Source organism: Triticum aestivum, chromosome 1A (genome assembly GCF_018294505.1).
Source record: "Triticum aestivum cultivar Chinese Spring chromosome 1A, IWGSC CS RefSeq v2.1, whole genome shotgun sequence".
In the NCBI taxonomy this organism is placed as follows: domain Eukaryota; kingdom Viridiplantae; phylum Streptophyta; class Magnoliopsida; order Poales; family Poaceae; genus Triticum; species Triticum aestivum.
Window position 1 is genome coordinate 309,015,643 of NC_057794.1, and position 15,783 is coordinate 309,031,425.

Sequence of the window (15,783 nt, forward strand, 5' to 3'; positions counted from 1 at the left end):
CCCGAATCATGGGGTAATAATATGTTTAAGTGTTGTTCTGCTGCTTTCAGTTGCTCATTTTTTTAATAGTTTGGTTGATGATCTTCCAATTTGATTCGTGCAGAAAAGGGAAGATTCGTGTGATTTGTATTTGTGGGAAGTTGCTAATGTGGGGGAATGCAACTACGCTGATTATTTGGTTAGTCGAGGAATCTCAATACCAGTAGGTTGGGGTGTTGGACAAGTAACTGAAGGAACGACAGAAGAGGAAGATGCAGAGCAGAAGGTTAAAGATGTAGTTCCTCTAATCATGGCCAAGCAACAGCTGCTGAACAGCCTTGACAGCAATGAGGATATGAAAAAGCTTGTGAAGATAATGGGAAAAATTGATGTGCTCTGTAGGATGATTGTCTCTTTATTTGCAGTGTATGTAGCACTCGTGATGTATTCAGTGGCTACGACATGAGCACTTTGCGAAACTAGTAATGAATGAAACCTGTGTAGCAGGCTGGGCGTAGTGCTGTGAACATCTAATGATTTCTATTAACGGAAATCAGGGGGTATCCCCTTTTGCTCATATAAATAAATAGCAGAGGCCCTGTCGGGTCAGCTTTGTTCTCATTCGAAGACGTCGAGCAAATTGTAGTCCAACAACAAACTATGTCATCAAATTCAAGTTTCACAGCCAAATATGAGTACAACTAAACAACAATGTCATCATGTTTTAGTTGTCATACAATCACCAAACACAAATCAGCACACATAACAAGTGATGTTCTCACAGCAAAATACTAAACAACATGTTCATCAGGTTTCAGTTGTCATAGCAAACAGAATTTCACATAGTAGATAAAAAACGTCTTCTGACAGGCAAATACGACAAAAGCAATGTAATCATCATCTGCAGCAGCAGCGTCAACATCTTCGCCATGTGTATTAGTCTGAATTGAAATTCCCCACGGTGTCATCTTCATCTTCGTCCTCAACGTCCTCGAATGTTGGCTTCTTCTTGATCAACTCTTGTATGTCCACAGCACAACAGGCAATCTTTTCGCTGGTGTCATTGCCGTGATGGTTCTCAAAGATATTAGGAACATCTGTGTTATCTTGTACATCAGGAGCAGTGTAAGCATCATCTTGTTGTGCAACTTCATTAAACAAATTCCTCTGCTCAAACCTTTGCAATACTCTCCAGTCATCGCTACGTGCAAATGTGTCTTCCAAGAAAAATATCTATGTTGCTTGATTTGCCAAAATAAAAGGCTCGTTGGTTTGGCAAGCTTGGAAAAAATGTGTGGCAAAGTTTGGCAACGCAAGGCCTAGACCCAAACAGGATAAGTACATAGGTACTAGGAGTACTAGTGTTAAAAAATAAAGGCGGGGTTTTCCTTTGCAGGATTTAATCGATACAAATCCTCGTTTCACATGTCAATTAATGTGTATTTTTTTCTCCAAAGACCAAAGAGCTAACCATCTCACTCCTCATCGCTTGATTAATGCAGCGCCATGCAAACCAACCTTCTCACTTCTGCATGCATGCATGTCGTCTCTCTCTCCCATGTCCATCTCTCTGCATGCATGCGCCTCTTGCTCTCTCTCCTGTTTCTGCATGCAAGCAGCTCTCTCTGCCTTGGGAAGATGCGAAGCATATGGGAAAGAGAGATGGGATTACTACAGGCACGCATGCGGTGGAAAGGGATGGAGGGCCCGGTTGGAAAGAGCAGCGAAAAAATGCCAATGCGCGGAGCATTGCGGGGAAAACGAAATTTTCTTAGACGCAGACAAAAAAGGACCGGAGGGAGTACTACTAGGAGTACTAGTGCGGTTAGATGGTTTCTCGAAGAAGACGATGGAGAAGTGGAGTCAGCGAAGAGTGAAATGATGGTTGCTTCGTCCGTGCTTTTGTGATTTGACGCCTCACTGCTTTGTGATTTGTGATAGAAGGGACAGGGGAGTAGATTCTGTGCTCTATACTGTACTACATGCGTCCAAGCATGGGAGAAAGAGGAGAGACGTTGCATTTTTCTATTCCTTCAATCAATCAATCAGGGAGCTTCGGTTCCATCTTTTTGGCTTTGGCAATACCATCCACAATGGTTCCCACGATGCCAAAAGCTATTTTCACATTTGGCTACACATTGTGGATGCCCTTAACTGTACCACTTGGTTTTGCTCCTGTGTGCTATCTATACAAATCTCAATTATATTGATCTAAAAAATTATAGAATCAAGATTAGTAAAAAGGAGGTGATTTTGCCGCGCGGATGGAGGGGGAGGTTTCTTACTTGAGCAATGCTACATCCACGTAATGGTTTACGTAAGTTATGAACTGATGTGATGTGGGACTATTTGATTGGATTAAAGGAGAGGATTAGGCCCACCCCACCTGAAAATCAGGGGCATATATAGATTAGATGGAAAGTATACGTAGCAGCTACGTAGCGCTTTGTAAGTCTAGGATTAGGCTTCTTATTTTCAGAGGACGTTGTCCTGACGGTTTGCTAACATGCAGTCCCACGTGTCAGTGCTTTACCAAGCCGATCCACGTCCCACATGAGGCAGAACAACGGCAGAAGCAACATGTGGTTAAGTTGAAGAAGATGAGGGAGAAGCGGATTCAGTAACGAGTGAAATGATGGTTGCTTTGTCCCTCCAACTTAACTGCGGGAAAGGTGCAGCTTTGTGATTTGACGCCTCATTGCTCATTACTACGCCGGCGCCATGACTGGGGTGCTTCACCCTGGATGCTCTGCACTGTATTTCGGTATGGCACGTGGACCCGGTAGCTTGATGTCCCATATGTCGGCGAAAGGGACTAGAAGATTTATGAAAGCGAGCGCTCCACTCTTACGACGGAGGAGTAGACGACACGACGGCCTAGTGAACTGTCACTTGTACTGTATAGTACTATACTTTTGCTGTTTCGCACGATCCATCGATACAAACCCGATTAAACAGGAAAGGGCGGGATTTTTCCCGCGCGGTAGATGATACTGGCCATACATTTAAAAGGAAATTTTAATGTATGCAAACTGAATAATTATAAGTAACAATATGATATCTAGTAAAACTAAAAACACATATGATTTATTGTGTTAGAGTGTAGTAGTAGTGCTGTATTGCATAGTTGTTAGATGTAACATGCGAGAACGTGTAGAGATGTAGTTTTGGAGGGCCTACAGAGAGAAAAACGTAATACGGTCACCGAACTTCAGAATAAGCTGATTACGGTCACTATATATGTTTTGCAGTGATTATACGGTCACTTTCTCATAGTTCAGCATCGGATTGCACTCTGTTGACCAGCCAAATAAACCACCTGTCAGTTTGCATTGGCAAAAGGTCAGAGAAACACAAATTTACGCAGGCGCGACAAGGCTCCAACCCGTGCGCGGGAATCACCTGGTTGTGTATGTGTCTGTCAGGGCCTGATGTGTGCGCATGCACGTGTAGGTTGAGCACTTGAGCATGAGAGTGTGTGTTGGTCGTGTGGTGTACTGGTGTGTGCATGCATGCGTGCGTGCGTGCGTGTGAGTGTTGCGTGTGTGTGTGTGGCTGTGTGTGTATGTGTTAGTGTTGCGTGCGTGCGTGGGTGCATGTGTTGCGTGGATGCACTTCTTGTGCATGTGTGCGTGTGTGTATAATCACCACACCAGCTCCTATGTGTTAAAATAGACGGCTCAGCATACCAATACAAGGCCACCTTGTCCGCTGTACCCGCGGTCATGACTTTGAACCACCGTCCAAATATTTTTTTGTCGTTTGTTTTCATTCTTACTAGCAAGATGCCCGTGTGTTGCACGTAACATCAAGATGCATTTGTATGACTTGTTTATCTTGTGAGAGAAAAGGATGAACGAGGGAAGGCCTTATTTGCAAATGTGGAGAGGTGTGTGGGTACCTTTTTGCAAAATTGCCATAGTTTCTTTCCTATCCGTCAGATATAAATTGGACGACCTATATTGCAGGATGGCAGGCACACCATCATCACCAACTCTATTTTTTATAAGAGTGTATTTTATTTATTTTATAAGAGTGTAGATGTAGAGTAGATACAAGTCAACAGGTGGGCACAATGGTAGTGAGATAATGTGATGCAACAGTAGAGGTGCCACGTGGAGCGTTTAACTGGTCAACTAGTCATGTCATGAGCAAATACAGAGTTGTACGGTGAGCCCGTGACTATATAATAACCACTAAACGTAAATGGTGACCGTAATGAGTGGATTCTGAAGTCCAATGTATGTATCGTGCTTTTGCTTCAAATACAATAATCGTCATTGCATATATCGCGAGAGAAAGATGAAACATGAGTGAATTTTCTGAGGGCTTACTTTTAGAGGACCTGGAGATAGTTTTGTGTGCATATGTGAAAGGGGCGTATAGGGGGGTATGCGATGGAGAGAGAGATGCTCTTCATTTCTCTTTATTATGACTAACTTTGTATATAGTATAAAAATATACAAATTCACAATGCGGAATAAATATCATTGTGGGCACCATGCAATGCAAATTAGCATTCATACTCTTCCATATAACTTTGTAATGTTGTATATATGTAGAAACTCTAAAATAATTTTTTGACCACACCTTATTCAAAAGGAATGTTGTATGCGAAATAAACATGAAGAGAGGGCTTTTTAGATCAATGGGGTACGTGATGTAACATGTGTGAATGTGTAGTTGATGCATTTGGCGGGTCCTAGAGAGGTATGTGTGTGTATTACGTATTTGAGAGAGGCATGGATAGAGGGGCCGACGAGGGGGGCGTGGGAGAGATAGCACGAGAAATGAGAGTGGTCTAGAGAGAGAGAGGCGAATATGACGACAAGAGATTCCATTCCCTTGAGTGTGTATATGCAAGGGGGAAGGGAATAGAGGCACCAGGAGAAATTTTCTGTGGGTGTGGTGTTTGTGTTGGTATGTGTGGGTGTGAGAAGATAATGAGACGTGGGGGCAGAGGGTGTGTCACCGCGTGAGGTCCAGTGGGTCGAGGTGAGGCCCTTCGTTTGGTTCCGTCCTACGCCACATTGGTCGGCCTGTGACGCATTTAGGAAGACCCATGGATGACTAGTCATACAAGACAAAGATAGCAAAATTGTGAAGGACTTTGTGTCCACTGACAAAGCCGGCTAGGATTTGTAACCCTAGGTTCTCGGACTAAGGTAACCCCTTTATCTCTTACTATTCATCCAACCTAACTTTAAGGGGCATCCAACAGAATGCTCTACTAGAATCATAGTCGTCGATTAGGAAGAGAGGTGTGAGACAACCCGTGAGAGACAGGCGTAAAGATAATGTGCGTACATGAGACACGTAGGCAGGTCCATGTATATAGAAAGGGTCGATGAGGATTGTGCGTGTGTATGTTTGCGAGAGGAAGAGTGCTGGTGATAAAGGTTAGTGGAAACAGTTCACTACAAAAAAAATAAACTTCCGTGATGATACGTGTTTGTCATAGTAGGTCGCGTTTTTTGTCATGCATGTACATCCATGACAAATTTATGACAGAATCAAGATAGTCATACCTGTGCTGTCATAGAAGTGTTCCATGACATTACCAAAATTATCATCACGGAAGTGTCCACTTCCATGACGATAAATCACGCGTCACAGAAGTGCTTTCGTCAAGGGTGACCGACACGTGGCATCCACTGTAACGGAACACCGTTAAGCTATCGGGTCGGGTTTTGGATCTGATAACCCGTTAACAGCACTGACCAATGGGGATTTTCCACGTGTAAAATCATCATTGGCTAGAGGAAACACATGTCGGCTCATCGTTGGGACAGATGTCATCCACTCATTGGACAGGAGGCGCCTATGATAGGTCGACACGTGGCACGGCCCAACAGTGGCCCATTCCAGTGGAAAAGGCTGGCCCAGCAAAAATTAGCAGGCCGGCCCATATAAGGCCTACTTGTGTCAGGTCCATTTAAGCCCACGGCCCATACGAGATGTGCCAATTCGGCCCATTAAAGATTTGACACCATTGGAGCCCATCGTCAGTTCGAGCCCGTTAACAGCCCGCTATATATTTGGGCTCAATATCGGCCCGATGAGATTTCGGCCTGTTAACGGCCCATTTAATGGATGGGCCAATTTTCAGGATGTACATCTTTCGGCCTTTTAGCGACCCATTTAAATGTTGAGCTAATTTCCGGCCTGGTGTGTCTTTCAGCCAGTTGACGGCCCATAAATCTGATGGGCCATTTGTAGTCGGACCTCAGTTTCGGCCTTTTAGCGGCCCATTTAAGTGTTGGGCCAATTTCTGGCCGGGTTGCACTTTCAGCCTGTTGACGGCCCATAAATCAGTTGGGCCAATTGTAGTCGGTCCTGAGTTTTGGCCTTTTAGCGACCCATTTAAGTGTTGGGCCAATTCCCGGCCATGTGTGCCTTTCGGCCTGTTAACGGACCATAAATGAGTTGGGCCATTTGTAGTCGGACCTTAGTTTTGGCCTCTTAACGGCCCATGCCCTTCATGGTCCAATACCAGCCCGGTTTCTCTTTTGGCCTGCTAAAGGCCCACAAGACAGTTGGGCCATTTACAATACGACCTGACTTTCAGCCTCTTAGCGGCCCATGCTCTTCATGGTCCAATACAAGCCCGATGTCTCTTTCGGCCTGCTAAAGGCCTACAGTATAGTTGGGCCATATGTAGCCCAAACTTAGTAACGTCGTGTTAACGGCCCGTGAAATAAATTTGGGCCACCTGTTGCCCGCTTCGATGTCGGCCTGTTAACGACCCGGGAGGTAAGAGGGCGGACCATTAACTTTCGGCCTAGTAACGGCCCATTAACTTAATGGGCCCACTAAAGTTCGTTCATGTCTTTAGGCCAAATTAGATAATTTGAGCCCATTACGACGAGCAAAGGTACGGCATACAGGGAATAACATTGCACATCCAGAATATATTACAGGAAATTACATCCACTTGGCAATCAAAGATTGATAACAGTGCAAATAAATGAGCAGAACCTAACCATCTACAATGTCACAATCTGCAACCTCAGCACAGATGACGCCCATAAGCATGTGGGCAAGTTCTTGCTGCTTTGCCACACTGTCTCTGAAAACATTGATCAGTTGTTGTGTCGCACGACTCTGCACCTTTAATTCATCCACCATTTCCATCATTCCTTCAGCCATTAATTGGTTCACAAACATACATTTATTCCGTCGCATTCGAGAAAGAGGATACTGAACAGATTCAGATGGCGATTTTGGTAGGCTTGTATTATTGATAGTGGAGAGTGTCTTGACCACTGCATCATAACATAAATTAGGACGAGAACCGAACAGATTAATCATGAGTTATTGCCATATTACTCGGCCTAGATTTACTGGAAAGAAACAATGGGGTTGCCTTGCTGTTTTCAGAGTTTGTCTTCTTATCTTCAGTAGCCTGCACAAAATTAACACACTAGCATTGCTATCATTGGCCAAGTCAGATAATAGGAAAGCAACATTGACACAACGAACGTTTGGTAAACTAGCCTACACCAAATTAACACAATATAGCATAGCTATCATCAGCCAGGTAAGGTAATACGAAAGCAACATTGACACAATGAATGAATGGGCAACTAGAGAAGCACTACAATTCAGTAATGTGCGTGATATGAGATAGCACATTCATGTAGCTCAGTACGCAAAACTACCAGGAAGTTTCCTTACAAAAATCAACATTGGCGCCTTTAACATTTTGCTACAACTAATTTTAGATCAGATAAAGGTTAGATTCAGGCCGATTAACAAAATACATGCTGATGTAAAAATATAGTGATATACAACAGGTACTTACATCAGCACTGGAGCACAGAGAATTCCCGCAAGATATTTTCCTCGAATACGATCCCAATGGAGGAAGTCTTGTATCGTTTAACCTTATTTTCTAAAAGAGAGACGGGTAAGAAACATGTAGAAAATATGATCAGAATGCTATAAAATTTCATGATGCGAGGATACGCACACGCTTCTTAGAATGGAGTTGACATTCTTTTGCTGGACTGGAGCGGACTAGTTCTTTGGCCACTGGAATCTGCTTATTATCAGTGGGAGTTGGGTTTCTCTGTGCTGGAGCATTATCTATTAAAAATAAAGTTGGTTTATTATCTCCTGGTGTTTGGATCTTTTAGAAAGACCTGGTTTGTAACCCTTCAGATTCTAACATAGCCATCTTCCCCTTTCATGCCTTATATAGAAGAATGGTGATTCAGTTATAAAACATGCTATAGCAGAGATGGAATAGGTACTGAAGAATAGAAAGGCATGACATATTGACATGTATTCACTCCATCCGAAAATAAATGGATGGGTCTAGGCGTATTTTAGTTCTAGATACATCCAGTTTTATCCATTTCTGTGACATTTAATCCGGACGGAGGGAGTATGATGTAAGAGCTAGGGATAGGACAGGACAGCACAGTAAAAAACACTGAAAAACCCACTGCAGAACCAAAGTATTCAAACCCACTGATATGAGATAGTACACTCATGCAGCTCAGGATGCAAAACTACCAGACAGTTTTCCTTGCAAAAATCAACATTGTGGCCTTTAATCATACATTTTGCTACAACTAAATTTAGATCAGATAAAGGTTGGATTCACGCCGATTAACAAAATACATGCTGATGTAAAAATATAGTGATATACAACAGCTACTTACATCTACATTGGAGCATAGAGAATTCTTGCAAGAATCTTTCCTCATAAACGATACCATTGCAGAAAATCTTCTATTTGTTAAGCTTATTTTCTAAAAGAGAGATGGGTAAGAAACATGTAGAAAATATGATCAGCATGCTATAAAATTTCATGATGCAAGGATACGCACACGCTTCTAAGAATTAAGTTGACATATTTTTGCTGGACTGGAGCGGACTAGTTCTTTGGCCATTGGAATCTGCTTATTATCAGTAGGAATTGGGTTTCTTTGTGCCGGAGCAGTATCTATAAAAACTGGAGTTGGTTTATTATCTCCTGGCGTTTGGATCCTTTGCAAAGGCCTTGTTTGTAACCCTTCAGATTCTAACATAGTCATCTTCCCCTTGCATGCCTTGTATAGAAGAATGGTGCTTTAATTATAAAACATGCGGCAGCAGAGCGATGGAATAGGTACTGAAGAATAGAAATGCATGACATATTGACATGTATTCCCTCCATCCGGAAAATAATGGATGGGTCTAGGCGTATTTCAGTTCTAGATACATCCTTTTTTATCCATTTCGGCAACATGTAATCCGGACAGAGGGAGTATGGTGTAAGAGCTAGGGATACGATAGGACAACACAACAAAAAAACACTAGTTGAATGTAAAACTGTATGCTAGTGGAATACGTACAGAAATAACTAAGGCAACATACACGTGTATGATTGGGAAAATAGGATGGCATTGCAACAGAGCACTAGAACAGCACTTCAATGTAAAAAACATGGTATGGTAGATAGATGAAGTACATACTGATGAATAACAATGCATAAGATATTCAGAAGCATGATGTCCAAATTAAGCAGATGGCATTGCGATAGAGTAGAATGACAGTACTTGAATTTGAAAACATGTTATTATGAATGGAATAGGTACTGAAAAACAGGAAGGCATGACATATTTACATGCATGATCAGCATGCTAAGCACATGGCATTGCAATAGAGTAGATACACTCCAGGACATTATATGCATGTTGTACCCATATCACAGGCCAAGTTAGAGCAAGGACCTTGTGGGGTGAAGAGGATTCATCATCTTTCTGCAAGTCTTCTGAAGAACTTCCTTTACATGTTCCATCATATTGGGTATCATTGACATCAAGTTTATTGGCCTTTACATTGCTCCGTGAGGTTCTTGTGGATATATCAGTGTGTGCAATTATATCTGACATGCATGGAAGACAACTAGTAGTTAGATTTATGTAATGAGTACATGTAGGAGACGACATAAATAGTAGGATTGTGGTTAACTAATAGCAACAGGTCTCATAAACTAAAGGGAGAACACGGATGAAAGCTACGGAATATGTATCGTTTGTACTCGAGATTAACTAGATGGCACAGAAAAGTATTAAAGAACAACATAGGAAATACTAGAAGTGGTATAATACTATAATCACCAGCCTGTGGGATAGCATTGGCTGATGGATGATGACTATGGAACAGTGTTACCTAAAGAACAAGTATCTTAGCTGAACTATGGAACAACGTTAACTCCTGAACAAGACCCGTAAGAGATCAGCATGAATATACAATGAAATTTGATGATCTATTTTCCATGCTTACATGAATAACAAAGCCAAAAATGTTGCACACAAGTAAGATGAGGGTACAACCTATCTGGCTGCCATCCATAGGAGTTAGCATCATGTGCTAACTTGTCGATGGCCCTGCAGTTGTTGTGGCTGTGCATGTCGGGCACGCGCATTCGATGCAGGGAACTGTTGAGTGGGGACTATAGCTCCCTTCTGGTGTATGCTTCCCTTGTTGGAGTAGCTGCGGTGAGTCAGAAGACGGTGTGTCTGAAGATGCAGATAACACATAATGTTAAGAACGACATATCTCTTTGATCTGAAGAAATACACTAAGAGATCAACAACAAGGTACGAGAGTGGTCACACGTCTGTTGACTGAAGACTAAATTGGGGTCACACGATTTTATTTTATTTTGGTACTGTCCTATCTATGCCGGATGGCTGGCCGTCTTGTGCCTCCCGGCTGACACTGTTTGGAATCTTCCCCGAAGAGCCAGGGACCAACGGCAGAGCAGCCTGCCTCTGCCATCCGTGGCCCCAGCCAAAACCCCGCTCCCCGCCCCACTGCACTGCCATGGTTGCGCCGCCCCCGGGCCAATCCACAAAGACTCCCCGTCATCCAGATCCGGCGGCGGCAGTACCTTCAACCCACGCAACTCTAAAAGATAGCCATCTAAGCGCTGCTTCCGCGGCAAACTTTGCGGCCCCGCACCCTTATGTTAGACACCAGCCAACCGGCAGCCTAGGAGCTCCACCGCCTCGAGGGGTGCTGCTTCCCATTGCAAATCGATTGGCCCAAATAAAAATTCAGACAACTGACGCTTAAATAAAGTGATTTGAGATGAGGGTGCGACCTATCTGGCGGCATGGTGAAGTAGGCAGGTCCAGCTACCGAGTCGGTGAGGCCAGCGCGGTTGCGGTGGCGATTGGCGGCAGGGAAAGAGCGATGTCGCGACGGTCGACGGCTACGCCGAAGTAGCGCCAGGACTCTGGACGGATCCGAAGTTGGAGCCGCTCCGGTGCCGTGAACAACGGCGGGGGTGAATCGGCTCCGGTACGGTTCACGCGGTCGTCGTCGAGGCAGCACTAGCAGCATGGAGTAAGAGGCACACGGCCCAGTGCACGACGGCAAATGGACAGCGTCTCCAGCATTAGGGAGGAGGGAGGCTGTGAAATTGGTGCGGTGGGGGGCTCCATGGAGGTGGGGCTGAGGTTTCGCGGCTCGGGAGGAGGGAGCTTCCCGGGGAGAAGGTGATTTGGCGCCCACGAGGTATGAATGGGGGCGGGCGGGGGAAATTGGGACGGGAGTGGAACCATGTCTTACGGACGCATTTGTCTAAAATGTGAGGGGGAGTTACAGTTCTACCCTTGCCTATAGGCTTCTCGGCTTGGGTCTGTGTACTGAGGGTCGGGAATAGTAGAGTAACTTTGCTTCTCTAGGCGGGAGCGATTTTGGTGAGGAGGGCGTGTTTTGAACTATAGTGGGCGCGAGCGATTTCGGGCGAGGAGAGCGTGTTTTGAAATAGTGGGTGCGAGCTATTTCAGGCGAGGAGAGCGTGTTTTGCCGACCATGGTTTATGAATTATTCAGCACATGTCATTTCGGCCGAGGAGAAGGCGCGCTTGGATGAAGTTACGAACCTACCCTCGATGTACAATGGGCCAATTGATGCGTGTCCCACATAGGATGGTAATTTCGCGTCTCCCATTTATTTGCTTGGGCGAATTCCACCGAGCAGAGAGGATGTTTAACGGTTCGTTCAAATTTTGGGAGAACGAGCATCCACGTCTACCTTACCAAGTCGATATGGATCAAATTTTGAAATATTAGCTTGCCAATTCTTTTTTAGATGGAGAGATGATGCTCGGGAGTAATGTGGTTTTACATGCTCGTTGCTAGCAGTTTACTATATGACAAATAGTTGACCCACTCAAAAACGCGAATCAAACCCAAAATGAAATATCTCGATTCAATGAAATAGCTCGTTCAGTAGATCAAAATAGTGAACTAAATCCAAAATTGAACACCTCAATCGAGTAGCATGTTGTACAGTATTACAGTACTCCATGAACATGTTGAAAGTCAAATTAATGAACTTGTTTGATATACACATATATCCATTCATGTGTGGATTGCAGACAACATGTTCTCCAATTTAAATATTTGGATGCAAGTTTATATCGAAACATGATTTATATCAGTCTTTGATGCATAAAATGCGACCTCCCCCTCTCCCGGACTCATGCTCTCTCTCTCTCTCTCTCTCTCTCTCGCCGACAATCTTCAATTCTGTCGCACGCATCCGACAAAAAAACCTTGTTCGTCCCTTCCCTTTCTCTCCATCTCTCTCTCTCTCTTTGTATGTGTGTGTGTGTGGGGGGGGTCTTTCTAGTTCGCATGCATATATACACCATCTATAGGTCTCTCTCGCACACTATGTATGATACTCTAGCTAGTCCAAGCTAGATATCTTGGGTGCACTCATCGTACGCACACAGATTCCTTGGCTCTTTGCCTGTAACTCTCTCACGCACCACTATGTCGTCTCGGAGCTCTTCCCCCCTCTCTCAAACTCTCCATCCACGTGGGTCACACATACACATGCATATCTCACTCGCACTCGATAGGCCCATCTAAAACTCTATCTCTCCCCCTCGTTCTCTCTCCATCTCACACGCGCACACACACAATCTCATGCCCAGCTAGCCAAGTATGATGGTATCTCACTCAATTGTAGGCACATGCAGTCCCCCCTATATGTATATGACTAGCTAATCTTAGTCTCCATCACAAACATGTGCATAGTCTATCTCGATTTCTCTCGGGGCATCTTTCTATCGCGCACGCACTCCCTCGATCTACCACCCATATAGTCCCCTCACGATCTCAACGGGATCTCTCTATCACAAACACACCCTCTCTCCCTCCCCATGCGTCCATGCCATCCATGTGTCCCTCTCAACCTTTGTTCCTTGTTGGCCACACCTCTATTGGACATGTGCTACAGGGGTGTCTCTCTCCATTGCAAACAATCACACACTAGCTATCTTCGTGTATCTCCTCGCCTCGCTTTTCCATCTCGGAGATGCATGCGTGATATGTTCGCATAAGAAACGAAAAAACACACTCTCTCTCTAATTTATCGGTTGTTGTCACTTTCTCTTTCACACCCATACTATTTTTGCACACTTACTCATTCTCCTTCATACGCACTTGGTCTGTCTCGACTGAGGCACTCTCCCCGGTCCATAGCATATAGATTTATTGAAAAGTCAAACATCACAAAGTTTGACCATGTACGTGGAGAAAAAGAATTACATCTAGTACGGCAAACATATACCATTAGATTCACCATGAGATGTAGTATTGTATGATGTATCTTTGGTATTGTAGATATAAATAACATTTGCGTAAACCTGATCAAAGTTTCCAAAGTTTGACTTCTAAAAAATTTACATGCACTGCATTATCGAGCAGATGGAATATCTCTTTCCCCCTCTCAGCTATCTGACGCACCACTCAGCCTTATCGGGGTTCCTCAATCTCTCTCAAACTTTATTGGTCAGTTTGGTCGTGACCTGACCCTCATGCCTTGGTGGCCATTACTGCCTGGTGTGGACGTGAGATGTAAAATATTTTTGCCTGGCCAGGCTTGTGTGGTGCTGAAGCGTTTGGTTCATGCCTGGTCCAGGCAAAGCATCAACGTCCCATCAATCAATCTGTGCATCCATTATTTAATGCTAATATCCATCCATGTTGCTGTTAGCCTTGTGGCCACACGACCAGGCACGACCAGGCGTTCGAAATCGGTCGCTTGGGCCAGGCTACTTGCAGTGTCTGGAGTTCAGCCACTCTAATTAAAGTGCAAGGGAACCCACGCCAGGCGGGCTTTCTTTTTCACATGGTAGCAACCAAACAAGCGTGCATGAAATCCAGCCACAACCGCAGGCCAGGCAAAAGATGCTCAGGACGCAAGCCAAACTAGCCTTATATCTCCCTGGTTCACACATATGCATGTCTCGCTCGCGCTATACATATAGACCCATCCAACACTCTCCGCCCTTGTTCTCTCTCCATGTGACACGCACCCCCCTAAGTACCATAATCCCTCAATCCATCATAGGCGCAAGCACTCCCCCCCCTCCTAAGTATGATTATCTCTTACTAGCCAACAGGAACACACATATTGTCTCCTTCCATCCATACGTCTATCTCGATATCTCTCGGGGCATCTTCTATCGCGCACACACCTTGTCACTCGATCTCCCACCCATGTAGTCTCATCACGATCTCCAGGGGATCTCTCTATGACAAACATACACTCTCTCCTCCCCATGTCTGCATTTTCTCCGTACGTCTCTCTCGACCTCTCTCCCTTGTTTGTCAGACCCCTCTTGGCCACGTGCTAGGGGTCTTGCTCTCTCGGTTCCAAACAACCACACACCATCTCCTCACCTTGCCTCCGTTGTCGAAGATGCATGTGTGATATGTTTGCATAAGACACACACGCTTTTTCTCTACTTTTATCGTGTGTTGTCCATGTCTCTTTCACACACGCACACACACTTTTTTCACTCACTCTCTCTCTCTCTCTCTCTCTATATATATATATATATATATATATATATCTTGTTAGGGACTCTGTCACGTCCATAAGCATATGGATGTTTTGAAAAGTCAAACCTCAGAAATGTTTGACCAGGTATATGTGGAGAAAAACATTTACATCTGGAACGATCATTAGATTCATCACAGCATGTACTTACTTCATACTATCATTTATCTTTGGTATTGTAGATATAAGTAATTTCTTTATAAACTTGGTCAAAGTTTCAAAAGTTTGACTTAAAAAATGTTGGAACTACATTATCGAACGGAGGGAGTAGCTCTTTCTCTCTCTCTCTGCTATCTCTCATGGGCCTCCCCTCTCACTCGAACTCTCTATATCGACGGATTATACGCTCACTGTGTCAGTGTATAGCTCCATATATTGTTTAGTTGACCGGTCAACCAATCCACATGCTGCCTTATCAGCTCGTGTTCTGTATCTTTGTGTGCTGGCCCACGTGATAGTGTGTGAAAATAAGTAAACTAGAGGCCCATCTAACACGCGATGAAGTAAACAAAGTTGAAACCACTCGGGGTAGCACCCCGCACGCTAGTAAATTGAGGGTGCATTAAGGACAAACTTCTTGCGCGCGAAGGACGCACTCGCGCACAATTCACCACTGCGCGTTGGCATGCACTGAAGGACGCACTCGCGCACACCCAGCACACAACACACACCAGCACACGTGTACAACGGCGTCGCCACCGGTTGAGATGGACGGCGAGGCAGCCAACAAGCGGAGGCGGCTCGAGCCAAAACCGCATCCGGCGAGCCTGGACTTCATCAGCAGCCTCCCCGATGACACGCTGCTTATCATCATCGGCCTCCTCCCCACCAAATCTGCCGTGCGGACCGCCCTGCTCTCCCGGCGGTGGCGCCCCCTCTGGCGCTACGTCCCCCTCAACCTTACCGTCGATAGCTGCCTCTACGACGGGGATTGCAAACGCA